Here is a 15435-nt window from a genome sequence, read left to right as displayed (position 1 = left end):
TTCCCCCTTTGGTGCTCACTGAAGCATGTGTGTGTTGGAGCATGTGCACGTGAGTGCCACAGTAATGATCATTTAACCCTGCTCAGCATTCCCCTGGGCTGCTGGTCCACCGTTTAGACTTCACAGTGCTGCAGGCTCTCTGCCTCTTCTGTCTGCTTCTCACGGCTGGGCACAGTCGGGGAGCGCCTCCTTATTCATTCATGAGAGGTGCACCGGATAAATAAAAAGGTTCATTACTGTGCTAAAGTGTTACTAATGACATGTACCTGCCACTGAGCACCTCCGAAAATCTAATGTGACACACTAAAATGGAAAATCTATTCTGCTGCACCAAGGCCTCCAGTGGTGCCAGCACATACTCTATGGAAATTTCTCCCCGCTTGCCCTCCAATTGTGTCTCTCTAAAACCAATATTTACAATCCCATAGCCATTATGTCCTACTACGCCCTCTGCGCCTGCTGTTGCGACCTCCGTATTAGTTGAAAATTGGACTTTGCAAACTTAGCAGGGGAGACGAGACTCTTCTCGGAGATGAGAGGGGGGCAGCACCAGGGGACTCAGCATGGAGCAGGGGGTGCCTCTTTACCCCCTCCTGCCCCAAACGAACAGAGAGTGTTGCTCCATCCATCTTTCCAACGTAAATGTCAACAAAAGCAAACTGACTTCACCTCAAAGCTTTTATGCTGGTTGTGAGGAGTCTTTTGCCACCAAAATGTGTCACCTGATGGCGTACTTTCATCCGCGCTAATACGCCTGACAGAACCATTGAACCAGCCACTGGAAAGGATGCTTTCGCAATCGGCTGATTGATGCAAGGCAAACGCAGCCACAAAAGCTTGAGTGACAGGAGATGGGCTGGAAGGAGAAGCTGCTAAAGCTCCCACATTGACAACGCTTCACGTGTTTGATGACACACTTCAGTTCAGTTTAGAGCAACTCGTTTGTTCTTCCGTCCTAATGCGACGGATGTTTTAGTTTAAATTATTGTAAAATCTGAAATTAGTTTAAAAAGTGTTGCTTTTTAACCCTTTAACACCAGAGTTCCAGTATTTATGTTCTTTGATTTACTGTAATTATTTTTAACTGTTAAAACGATCAACGTAATTCCAGTAGATTCTAAAGGAGAAAAACGGCTTTTCTCCTTTAGAATGAAATTACGTTGATCATGTGGAAAAGTGACTGTATATTAAAGATTTTGTGTTTAAGCGTCACCGGCGACGCCTAAAGTGTTAAAGAGTTAATTAAAAATGTAACTAATTGCATGACTTTTATTGCACATTTTTCATAAACATATAAATATGACTGTAAGTGAGTGATTTGTATGTAAGACATGAAGAAAAAGAGCCTTTACTTTGCAGATGTGCAAAAAAAAAGATGAATTTAGTCAACAGATTGTACTGCTAAATATTAGGGGTGGGTATCGATGATAATTTCCAGAATCGTTTCGATTAAAATGTTTTTCTAGTCTTTCAAACCACTCAGTTCAATTTAATTTTGAGTTTACACATTTAGACACATTTGTTTAGAAATACATTAATAATCTACTTTATGTTTGAATATATTTAAATGAATCTGATAGTGTTAACATACTTAAAAACGTATTAGTGAATTAATGAGATTGTTAATATCATACAGTGTTACATGGATTCTCTAAAGGGGAAGTTCTAACAAAAATGTTCAGATCATTAACATTGTAAACATTGTTCTGCTTCTCCTGGAGGGCGTTTCAGTTTGGCCACTAGGTGGAGCTCACGAATCGCGCTGTAGCAGTACTCAAGTGGTTACTTTAAAAAGAAATCCTTTAAAGAGTTTGGAAAATTCATGCCTGTAAGTATGAAAATGTTCATTTAGTCAGTAATGTATGTTTACGTCGACCAAGTGTTAGCATTAGCCGTCCTATGGGAAATTCCATTAGTCGTTTGCATCAAGCTAGTAGATTTTAGATTTATGTGCCAAATCTATACTTTCATGGATCGATTGTTGATCTGTTAAGCTTAGATCGATTAATCGGTTTTATCAACCCATTCCTGCTAAATATTCCTTGGCAAATTAAGAAAACATTTTAGAAAAAATATATATAATTTGACTCAGTATTATGGCATATTATACTATGTATGTATGTACATGCATGTGACAAATAAAGTCTGTTTAATATATTTCACCGCTTTATGTCACTTGATGTAAACATGCATCAAATCACTTCAAAATATCTTTAATTTAGCGTCTACTTCAAAGCAAAACCATTAGTTTTTTATGTCATAGCTGGAAATAAATTCATGCTTTAAAGGGTCAAAATTAATCAATCAATCAAACTTTATTTGTTGAGTTCTTTTCGTGACATTTGTACAGCCCAAAGAGGAAAACATGATTCATCAAAAAACAAACAAAAAAACAAACAGGACGAAGAACAGAAGTACCCACATCTTCAGGACATTTGAGGAGAAATATTAAAGACGTATTAAAGGAAACATAATATCAGATGCATAATAGAAACATAAAATCAATGAATTATAGGTTAAAACAATAATCAACATTATTAAAATATTAAAACAAAATATAAGTCTTAAAGCATCAAAATGAATGACTTAAAAGCTAAACTAGAAAAGTACATTTTTCATTTATTTTTAAAAATCTCCATTAATGTAGAGCCTCTTAGAAAGACCACTAATACTTACTGACTTGTACAGTTTTATAACTTGTTTTCAAAATAATACAAACTCCAAAAGCTAAACTTCACATGATGCAAGTTTTTATGGATTCAAATTAAAACAATGTTTCATTTTTAAAGTAAATGAATTCTGCTACATTCTTTAAGTCAATAAATATATATATATATTTTTTTTTAATTTCATCCACTTACCTTACTAATTTCAGAAATATTCACTTCTTAAATGACCCTGATTCTCTCCTGTACGCCCCCTGCTCTCAGTGTTATTACTCAGCTGACGGGGCGTCAATGAGCCACGTTTGTCGTCCCCCCTCCCGCCGCCCGCCCTCCCGAGCTGAAGGACTTGTTGCATCTTTAAGGGCCCAGAATCTAATTGAATCACGACTCTCATCTGTGTCTCAGCAGAGTCTCTAAATGACTGTTTGCTCAACACGTCTGCCCATTTCCACTGATTAATTCATACGAAGCCAAACAAAATGTTCTGCCTTGTTTGTCATGTCACATCCAAGCCCTGCAGCCCAGTCCTTATCGCAAGAAATGTCTTTAGATGTGTGCAGACCCAACGGAAAACGCAGTTCACGTAGAATATCATCACTCAGTCCGGGAGACATTTGTCTTCTTCAAAAATAATAAATGCATTTATTACAAAAAAATATTAATGTCCTGAAGTTAAAATCATTACATGGAAACACAAAGCAGAAAATGGTAGATGTACTTTAGTGGCGAATGAGCATTTATGAAAACCTAATTTAAAAAAAAATTTTTTGGAGTTTTTTTGGTGTGTTTTTATTTTGTGTTTAGGAAAAAGCTTCTGCTTCATTAAAGAAAAAAGTCATTAAATTTGTGATAGGTAAACTTTTATTTTTATTATTTTTAGAAATGATTGATAAACTTTTTTTCAGACTCACAGTCCATAATACTAAACATACAAGACCCATAAAACTAGACAGATTTTTATCGACAGCTAAGTTAAAGTTTGAACTATATGCAATATTAGTAAGCAAAGAAATAATAATATTTACAGAATTATTTAAGCTACACATACATTTTTACATGTCATTTCTTAAACGTCTCTGCAGTCTGTTGAATAGTGACTATGAAAATAAAGAAATATATTTTTTAAACTTCCTTAGCAGATGTCTTGTCAAACATTTTGTAAATATATATATATATATATATATATATATATATATATATATATATATATATATATTACTCTCTTGTGTTTTGTAAAATGTTTGTGTTAGCAACAAACAATATTGTGTTAATTTTTTGTCTGTTTCCTTTGGCTTTGCCTTTTGTCAATGTATTTTCCTGTGCAAATTTTTAAAGTTTTTGACTTTGACATTCTATCATAAAACTGTTCTTTTTGGAAGAGTTAAACAATGTTTATAGATATAAATTCTTCCTAACAACATGGAAATAATTATTTATTATCTTTACGTTTTAACCCAAAGTGAACTCACATTCCAAAAATGTATTTATTTAAATTAAATTAAATTAAATCAGTTTTGTATTAGTGTCTTTTTAATTTCTTACATTTTACAGAATTTCCTTGACTGTACGTTTACCATAGTATTGATCCTTATCAAACAGAGCCAGCCAATCAGAGAGGAGGTAGTGCCTTTTCATGAACTCTAAAGATTTATTTCATTTTTAAAGACAAATGTGCTCAGATTTTTGCAGGTTCTCTTACGCTAAAAGTTTGCCCAATCCAGCAATTTTAGCTTTAAGAATGTAACCACAGCAAAAAGAGAACAGCTTCTCTGGGCTAAAAGATGTAAAGGTAAACGTTTAAACAAAACCTCTTTTTTTTAGTACATGCCTTAGATGGATTTTTTTTCAATTTTTCTTGAAAAAAACCAAACAATAGAAAAAAAATATTTAAACTAATATTTAAACATTTTAATAACCCCTTATGGAACTGTAAGTTTGACACTCTGCCTCAAGTTTATCCTTAACATTTAAAACATTTTTTATTTATTTTTGCGCGCACTTTAAAAAAAAAAAAAAAAATCAGAGATGGCAGAAAAATTTTCTGAAACATCTCGACATTTACCCTATGCATATTACCGGTAATTAAATTTCCCCCAAAAAACATAAATCCAAGTCTGATTTTTTTGTTTATATAACAATTAACAATTAAAATCCAACCAGATTGTATTTTTTTTCAACAAACTCTTTAAAAAAACCATTTGTCATTGGGAAGAAACTGGAGTGTGGGTGGTAGAGCCTCATAGACGTGTGTCTGTGTGCCTAACAGAACAGAGACCCAAAGATCATTAAGTTCACAATAGATCATCGTAAGAGTTAAATGCTCTCCTGTTTCTGTATGACCACAGACCTGTGACAGCCTCTGTGATCACAACCCCCCGATGTTTCCCAAGGGTCCCATAAACCACATTAGTCCTTCACCCTGACAGATCATTCAGATCCCTACGAGGACCCTCCCCACACACACACACCACATCAACAAGCTGATGAGAATCCTGTTTTTTGGGTTTTTAACACGTCTGTGTAGCATTCTCTTTATGAAAGAGAACATACTATATGATATTACTGATATTGATTGACATTTTTATGTAGCAGCGGTGAAGATTTACATGAAGATCATAATCAGACTGAGGGGGTCAGGATCTCAGCTCCAAAAGCCACGCCCCCTCAGAGGATATTTTTTTAAACAGATGAACAATAAAAAATGGCTTTTAAAGACATTTAGGTTGTGGGATTTTGGTTAAAAACATCATAATCATAATTAAAACACTACTGGGAACATTCTTTTTAAATAAAAAAAATATAGTGGACTTTAAATGAAATTCAGACATTTCAACGACTTTTACTTTCTTACATTTCGCTCAATTTAAACGGCTTTTATATTATTTTTTTATTTAAAATGTTCACTCAAAATGACCAGTCAGGCTCACTATTTCATATTCAAAAATTACACATCAGGACTCAGCTTAACTCCCATTTGTTGCAGTGTCTAAGTGAAAAGCCAGCTCAGTTCCTTATTCAGCAACCTCCTCCGTCTGTGATTGACTTTTCCCCCCAGCAGCCTGCAGCAGATGAAGGAAGGAACAGAGCTTAAACCTGTTACTGTCAGCTTCTCACCTGGATCATAAGAACTCCTGCTCGGAGCATGCAAACCAATATCCCCCTATTCTTCGCACAGCCGCCCGGGATTCACCGCAGTGGCTTTTCACAAAGAGGGAGAGCCGAGCGCACTCCGTGTTATCTTATTGAGTTACCTGTAGCTAAGCTCTGAGCGAGCGCGCACAATGGCAGGCAGTTAATGACAGTGCAGGGCCTAACCCCTTGTCCCCTGCCTTTCCCTGAGCCTCATTTCCGCGCGGCGGCTGCCATTTCACAGCTGTTAGCCACAGACTCTCTTTGTCATGATTAAGGGCAAATTAATAGATGCCTCCTGGTAATCAGCTTTCATTAGGGCTGTCAAACCGTCAGTGGCATTCGCTCAGTGCTCAGGACTTGGGATGATCACCTCCCATTTGAGAGACAGTGCGGCTGACAGCTGAGGGGCTGCCGTATTGGTGCGGCTAAAGTGTGGGTAACCAGTGCATTAGCACGCTCCCTTCATGGCACAAGCGCTTGTAGTTGGCGCTTTAACAGTCCTTCTCCGTGTGGAGCTGCAAGATGGAGGTCATCGCGGGAATGACATAAAGAGTGGTCTTTCTGCTGGGTGTAATTGGCCCCAGCATGCTGAAAATGGGCTGTGAAATGTAAAGGGGGGGTCAAATAATTGATTTTCCTCCAAATGCAGAATCCAGGGCAGGCGTGTTTAGTGGGGGAATATACAAGAGCAGTTCAGCGCTGGGCTGACTGGCATATCTGTTGAAAGTTCCCAGGGGCAGGGGGAAGAGATAACACGCACCTGAGACCCCGGAGCAGAGCCACGGACGGCGGCGGCTGTGCTACTCAGAGGGCAGCGGCTGGCGAGGATTCACATCAAACTTCCTCCTTCACATGCATGCATGTGGGGGTGGGGCTCATGCACGCATTCGCTCTGAGAATGATGGACAGAGACCATTGTATGTAGAAATACTCTCTCCTCTCTCCCTCTGTCCGTCTGCGGCTCTCTTTCTGTCAGCCTCCCACCCTCCGTCTCTCTGCAGCATTTCTGGAATTGATGAAATAAACTCATCAGACTTCCAGCAAGTTTGGTATTGTGAGGGAGAGCTGAAGTCATTTCAGTATGTAGATTTCAGACTTAAACCCATAACCGTGTTGCGTGGTGCATGACCACCCCCACCTGCTGGAGAGAGAAGGCTCGGGTGTGCATGATGGGATAGGGACGGCTGGAACAGCGGATACAGCCTGGTCCTGTGAATGTTTACTGATTTCTCAACACTACAGCCTAGGGGAATTAAGACAATAGCCTTAATGCAAATGGTATAATCTAGTGACAAAATGACACTTTATTTGCTGTGCCAAAATGGAGCTGGAATACATGTGTAAGCTAATTGAGAAGAACCAGCCGCGCTAAAACAGGCTTCATCTTTCATTTGGAGGATTTCTACATAGTGGGAAAAAAAAATGAATGAAGATTGTCAAGGTCCACGATCTCTGTAATTTGATTTTTTCCAAAACACACAAACTTTTTGCTGTCAAAAATGTAGATGAGCCACCCAAAGCTCGTTTGTGCCATGCGTCGACACTTCTCTTCAATTTTCTTAAGCATCTTGGTAAATTGCAGCGAACAATTTCAAGATCCACTCCAGCCGTCAGAAACAATGCACATAAATCCCATTTATTCAACCCATATTGTGGCGCAGAGAGCCCCTGTGTTTGCATGAAGGTAATTACAGTGGGATTTGATGTTGTGGTGTGCCCAGAATTCTCTAGCTTTAGATCAGGCTCAGGGTGCTCCACCCCATTAATACTCCATATGGGGAACCCAGCTGTGATCAGAATTGGACGAGCGGGAGGGGAAATCGATTTCATTTGCAGGATTATTGATGTAACCAAGATGCTGTTTGTATGAAACATAAAGTCTCATTTCAGAGGTTATGGACAAAACTGGATTGAGGGGCTGGCTGTTTGTTTTGTTCAATGAAACATTACAGAAACAAAGAAGTGGGTGCACATGCTGCTGTACAGTCTGCACCCGCATTGCACCACATTAATACTCTGGAACAATTTCTTTTTTTTTTTTCTCTTTTTCATCTTTTCCCGTGCTGACACAAACAGCTGCATGCAACAAATACACAACAAGGTGGGGGGAAAGAAAAGAAGACTGTGGGAAAATTAATGATTTAGTGCTGCGCAGGAGACAAACACCAGGGTTCAAAGTATCACATATTGTTGGAGTAAGTAGTGACCTGGCATCCAGCCTTTTTTCAGCCGCTGCCAAAGCTTCCCCCTCCACCTGTTCCCTGCATATTTCGGGGAGGGTGGGGGTTTATAAGTCAGGCTGACGTGTTGGCGAGGTGATCAAACATACATTAAAAAAGTATCAGACTTTCCCAGGGTTCAGATGGCCCAACAGCTGGTTCTTTCAACTGGATCTCCTCTAATATTCCTCCCGTTACTCCGTCCTCTGAGCCGGGTGTACGGGGGCCGTGTGGTTCTTATTCATACGGCAGCAATGGCTGGAATGACGGGAAACGAGACGGGAAGATTTTTGTAGTTTCACTTCTCAGAGGAGATAAAGTTTGTGATCATATCATAACATTATCAAATATTAGAAATATACGGTGGCCCTGAAGGGTCACGACACATTAAGTTCACAACATAACACTTCAGGGTCACAATACAACACATTAATTTCACAATACAACACGTTCATTATAAAACATAACTCATCAATGTCAAAACACATGTTAATTTTAAAACACAACACTTTAAGTTAACAACACATTAAGTCCATAACACAACATATTAAGTTAACGCAACACATTAATTTCAACACAACACATTACATTCACAGCACTTTAAGAACACTTTAAGTTCACAACACATTCAGTTCACAACACGTTAATGTCAAAACACAACCCATTAATTTCCTAACACAACACATTAATTTCACAACACAACACATTAAGTTCACAACACAACACTTTAAGTTTACAACACATTAAGTTAACAACACATTAAGTTAACAACAAACTAAGTTCACAACACATTCATTTCCACAGACAGCCTGAGCAGGTCTTTTGTCCCTCGTGCAATAAGACAGTACAACTCCCTGACTGAACAGCACAAGAGGATTTTAGTGAATTTTTAATCTGAATGTTTTATGGATTTTATTGTAATATGTTAAATTTTAGGTGTTTTTAGGGTTTTATGTCTGTGAGTGTAAAAGCAGCTGGCAGCTTTTAAATTTCCTTCGGGATTAATAAAGCTTTTCTTCTTCTTCTTCTTCTTCTTCTCATTTCACAACACGTTAATGTCAAAACACAACCCATTAATTTCCTAACACAACACATTAATTTCCTAACACAACACATTAAGTTCACAACACAACACTTTAAGTTTACAATACTATAAGTTCACAACACATTAAGTTCACAACACATTAAGTTAACAACACATTAAGTTAACAACACATTAAGTTCACAACACACTAAGTTCACAACACATAAGGTTCATAACACAACACATTAAGTTAACAACACATAAGGTTCATAACACAACACATTAAGTTAACAACACATAAGGTTCATAACACAACACTTTAAGTTCACAACACTTTAAGTTTACAACACATTAAGTTAACAACACATTAAGTTCACAACACACTAAGTTCACAACACATTAAGTTCACAACACATAAGGTTCATAACACAACACTTTAAGTTCACAACACATAAGGTTCATAACACAACACTTTAAGTTTACAACACATTAAGTTCACAACACATAAGGTTCATAACACAACACTTTAAGTTCACAACACTTTAAGTTTACAACACGTTAATGTCAAAACACAACCCATTAATTTCCTAACACATTGAATTCAGAGCACAACTTATTAAGTTCACAACACAACCCCTTAATTTCACAACATTTTAATGTCAAACAAAACACAATAATTTCACAACACTTTAAGTTCCCAACACAACATATAACCTGAAAACTCCAGAACAGCTACTGTGGATTTTGCTTGAAGCGATCCCATCAAAGGCCGCAGTAACAACTGGCTCTGGTCGTCCGTTATCACGTGGAGGCCTGTGAGGGCGGTCTCCCTCCCCGGCTCTCCCGGCTTGTTCAGAGCAGATGTTCGGGGCGCTCTCGTGTCAGTGATGGGCGATGTAAAGGCAGACTTACACATGTTCATGTCGCCATATCTTTACAACTGAAGAAGGAAGTTATGTCATCCAGCCAGCTGGCTCTAATGTGCACAGCGGCACTGTGTGAAAAATATGGATCAGAGGGGGAGCCAAACTTGAACTTGGCCGACTTACTTAGAATATTTTTTGCTTTGGTTTGGAGGTGTTGAAAGATTTAAGGCACCTGGGGTGGAACTTGTGCGAGTTTGAGCATTCACGCTCATTTTACAGCACTTTCATTTTGTCATTTGCACTTATTGTGGTCGTAAGAAAAAACTGTGAGATTCAGCTCGTTACTCCAGGAAGTTGTGGTGAATGTGTGTTTTGTCAGTGAGAAATCTGAGCCATTTTCACAGGCGCTGTTTTGATATGGGCCTGTTTGGAGTAGAGAGGGGTAAAGAGGGCCCCTGTCTGGGAGAGAGGGCTGAAGCTCTGTTATGGGGTTTAGGTCTCCATCTAGCCTAATAAAAAACACTTAAGCCAAACAACCCCCTCTTGCTCTCCCAGCGTCTGATCCTGGGAGCTACCTGTAGGCCCTCCACAGAACACATTTAATAACCACCCCCATATGGTCTGGGCAGTGCACAAGCACTAGAGCAGCAGCGTGGTATTCTGGGAAAGATTTATGCTATCAGAATGCTACAAAGGGAGTATGAGTTTTTTATTTTTTTTAAAGAAAACCATGTAAAGAACAGGGATTCAGATTGGGATTGTTTTCATTGTGGGTTTTCACTCCAATGAAAATGATGTTTTTAACATTGTTGCATTTTCTCATGATGGGAAGAAATTTAAGCTTAGAAATTGGGCTCTTTTATTCAAATCATTGTGAATCAGGAGCAGACGAAGACATCCTGTTTGAGAAAGCCTGTAGCAGTGACGTAGGTGCTACAGTTGATGGGCCATAAGCACTCTGCTCGGAAACATTCACTTATAGACAACTAGATCCATGCACATCTTCATTTTCCTCATCTGAGCCGGTATCTGGCTTAAAGCTGTACAGCTGTGTAGCACCGATACTGCTCACCGTTATTGTTGTAATTGTGTGAATGATTGAGGGATTTTAGCTATCTTTACTTCAAAACCTTCAGCTTGGTCAGGGCATTCCTGCTTCTACTTTTGGTACTGATATATTTGACAATTTTTACTATTTTACGCAATTTACACAATTTACCATTGAAAGTTAATGGGAAGTTCTTCAAATTCTTCAAAATCTTTGTGCACCTTTAAAACTGAAGCAATCTGTTATTAAAACGTTCAGTACATTCTTGGTTGTTCTTTTGGTATTCATGTATTTTGCTTTTTTTAATTTTATGCAATTAGTACAATTTCTTTTTATCCCTATAGAAATGATAAATTCTTCAAATACTTTGTGCATTTTGAAACCTATGCAAAACTGGTATCAAAACATTCAGGTCGTTCAAGAAATTCCACCTTCCAATTTTGGTATTGAAATATTTTACGATTTTTAAGATTTTACAAAATGTATGCAATTTTTTAGCCCTATGGAAAATGAATGGTAAATTCTTCAAATCCTTCAAAAACTTTTAAACTTGAAACTTAAGCAATCGTTTTATCAAAACGTTCAATAAATTCATGAAATTCCTACTTGTACTTTTGGTATTCATATATTTTGCAATTTTTGAAAGTTTACGCAATTTTTGCGACATTTTTTAGCTCCATAGAAACGAGTAATTCCTCAAATACTCACACTTGCACTCTGAAACCTTTGCAAACCTGGTATCAAAACGTTCAGCTCGTTCAGGATATTCTTGCTTCTACTTTTGTTTTTGATATATTTTACGATTTTTAAGATTTTATGGAATTTATGTGATTTTTCAGCCCCACTGAAAATGAAGGGGAGATTTTTCTAATCCTAAAAAACTTTGTGCACTCTTGACACTTAGGCAATCTTGTTATCAAAATGTTCAGTAAATTCTAGAAATTCGTGCTTCTGCTTTTGGTATTCATATATTTTGCAATTTTTAAAATTTTACGCAATTTATGCGATTTCTTTTTTTTTTATCCCCACACAAATGAGAAATTCTTCAAATACTTTGTGCACTTTGAAACCTATGGAATATTGATATGAAAACATTTATGACATTCATGCTTGTACTTTGAGTATTCATATCTTTTATTCATTATACAATTTTTCGCATTTTTGTGATTTTTCAGCTCTACAGAAATGCTCTTTGACACCTTTGCAATATTGATATCAAAACATTCACGACATTCATGCTTGTACTTTTGGTTTTCATATGTTTTATGTTTTTTTTACATTTGATCAATTTTTTGTGATTTCTCAAGAACTTCTTCAAAACTTGTGCAGTATTGGCATCAAAATGTTCCGCACATTCCTGCTTGTATTTCTAGTGAAATTTAACTAGAAATTCTCCAAATTCTTTACACACTTTCTGCAACTTTAAATCCTTTAGCAACATTAGGATCTTGCAAAACTTTAGCTCTACAGCTTTAGCCTTTTCAGTGAATCCCTGCAGTAATTAAAGGATATGTTTAATCAGGTCGTCGTTGTAAATGAGAAATTGTTTTCAATTGACTTACCTGTTTAAATAAAGGTTCAACAAATAAAGGTTCAATAAATTACAGTAAATTTCCTCAGCAAACATCTTTTGCGACCACATTCAGCAAAAAGCATTCACACTAGTATTATCGCAGCTAATGCAACTATAGTGTTACATTTGGGGTTGTGAGGGACATTGGGATGATGGGAAATGGGGGCGGGCTTGCTCCACCCTAACAGTTTCACCCACGACTTATATGGAATTTCTATTGAACCACTACTGTTTTCTAGAAACTCTATTCTCGAAAACAACTGTTTTTTTTATTACTTTGGATAAAAGTGGCTTATTTACAATTAAAAGACAACTAGGAACGCTTTTACAATAGATTAAAAGATGACTTTAACCACCACAGAGCTCAGCTCTGTTTTAAACTTTGCTTCATTTAACCACGCTTAAAACAAAACATGTTCATGTTTTCTCTAATTTAAGACATTCTCCCTGCAAGGTGCTTGTTGAAGTGGCTTTTCCTTTCGCCACCATAATCCCTGGTTCCGTTTCCACACAGTCTGTGACATCCATGAGCAGGAACATAATAAAAGAGACTTGTGCGTTTGATAGTGTTAAACCTGGATAAAAAGTGGCATTTTTTTATTTGTTTTTCCTCATGTTTGATTCTTGGTAATGCAGACAATCAACAGGGTAGAGGAGTTAAGTGCATTATAAATTACTGAGAGGGAGCCACCTCGCTCTTGGAGCTCATCCTGATGCTACTGCTGCCACTTTGGGTTATGTGAGGAGTAAAGTACTTTAGCGAAGACCGTGGAGCTGCGCCACAGCGCTCCTTTGCATATCAAATAAACAGCAGAGCACCACGGCTGTGCCAACCCAGACGGCTATGTTGTATGTACACTCTGTTGCACATGCATATGTTTGTGAAAGAGCCATTGAAGTCTATTGAATATCTCCTGTGATGCAGGTCATGGTGAAACAGTGTCTATGATGGAGTGTTTGCTTCTGAGGAAGCGTCTCGGATGCCGAGCTTCACCTCCGAGATGTGACATTCTGCATTTGGAGCATCACAGGTGAATCTGGTAATTAAGACAAAGCTACACACAGTGAATATAATTAGGAATTTTACACAAGTGAGGTTGCATGGTAGCACTAACTGGTTAGAATTCAGGTGTATTTAAACGCTGCATGCCATGTCTGACTGTAAAAAAAGAAATTTTCCCATATTTTCATGCTGAAATCCCTTGTTTATACTTCATTTTTCTGTGTCCTCAATCCACGAGGTAGAGATCCATGACTCTTATTTTCATAACAAAGCTTTCCAGGGTCCGGCGAACAAACTGTTGTATGGGTGTACTATTGATTTCACATTCACACGTCCAGACTTAAAGGGACTATAGGATTGCCCGTGAATCCCAAAATCTGTGTGCTACTCACAGTCTGTCAAGTTGACATCCACTCTGCTCTGTAAACTGGCAAGATTATTCACTCAACAGGATCTCTCTGCCTTTCATCCTGCAAACTACAGGCCAATTCCACCGCTGACAGCCAAGTGATAGCATACAGATGGAAATGAGGGCGAGTGGGGGGGAACGGTGCTGGAAAAAGCTTCTGGGTTCACACAGTAGACTCGCACCAGGCTGGGTCTTCTGAACTGACTTGGAGTGAGGTTTCAGCACAGCAAATCTTCCACTTAGCTCAACGCATCATAGATGTAGGCTTCCCTTTATTGCTAATCCTAACTTATTACATATATGCAGCAATGGAGACAAAATAATGTTTCCCTGCTGCTACTGATGTCACTTGTTTGTGAAATTCTTGATAAAAATCCAATAAGAACCAAACTCGTCTTAAAACTTTATAAAAGCAATATCTGCTGTGAAATGTATTTCCCTTTCCTTAGGCGACAGATTCCTCCCTGCAGTACGCCGAGCTACACAAAGACTGTCATCTGCCTTTTCAATGACAGCAATGGTATCCGCTTGGAGATGGTCATTGTGCTCTCTGGATCACAATTCACAGTCACTGGAAAGAAACCAATTTGAGCTCCTTTCAAGATAATGCAAATAAATATCAGCCCCGATTTGCCTGTTTTTTTTTTTTTTTCTTCCCGACTTTTCCTCTTTTCACCACTTATCAGCGAGAAGAGCATTTCTCCCTTTCTTGAGGGTCGAATGAAAGGTCTCTCTTTTTTTCAGAATCAAGGCAGCGGAGGAGCCTGGTCCAGGACTGATTCATGTCGCACACACTGGCGGGATGTTATGCATGGATAATTGATTGTTAAAGCAGCATGGCCACTGTTGGATCTTGATGGTGCTGCCGAAATGTCACCTTACTGATGTTACAGCGGCGCCGATATTAAAAAGACTGCTCTCAAAGACTTCCATCTGAGCGCACTGCTCTCCCACTGTGTCTGGGAGAGACAGCACTGTTTGTCAGGCTTCTATTTCAGTCAGACAGATCTCGCATTTGCAACCTTATCTGCACAGGACAGTGCACCCACTTCCAGAGATGCATTGAAGACTTCCAATCACAGGGATATATCGCTTTCCTTTTAAAGTGAAAATCAAACGTGTGGGAATACTGAGAGAAAAAAAACATAATTGAGAGCTCAGATGATTTATTTAAAGGTGGTTTGTCTCCTTCCAGACCCAGAAAAATGACACCCCTCGCGGCAAATTCCCCCTTTTACCAACAATAAAGAATCCATCGTTTTAATGAGAATCTTTGCATTTAGATTTTAGGAAATTGCAGTTAGATTTTAGGAAATTGCAGTTGAAAACACCCCAAACATTAAGACCAATAATATCAGCTTTTATGAGAATTGTAAGAATAATTTTAAAAACAAGTTATTTTTAAAGTTATAGTGTATACCAGCAGCCCAGATTGGACATGTAAACTGTGTTAATCCACAAAGATTTACTTGATCTACTTGTTCAGTGGCTTTCA

The sequence above is a fragment of the Oryzias melastigma genome, linkage group LG5 (assembly GCF_002922805.2).
Source record: "Oryzias melastigma strain HK-1 linkage group LG5, ASM292280v2, whole genome shotgun sequence".
NCBI lineage: Eukaryota > Metazoa > Chordata > Actinopteri > Beloniformes > Adrianichthyidae > Oryzias > Oryzias melastigma.
Note: the sequence above shows the minus strand (reverse complement) of the source record.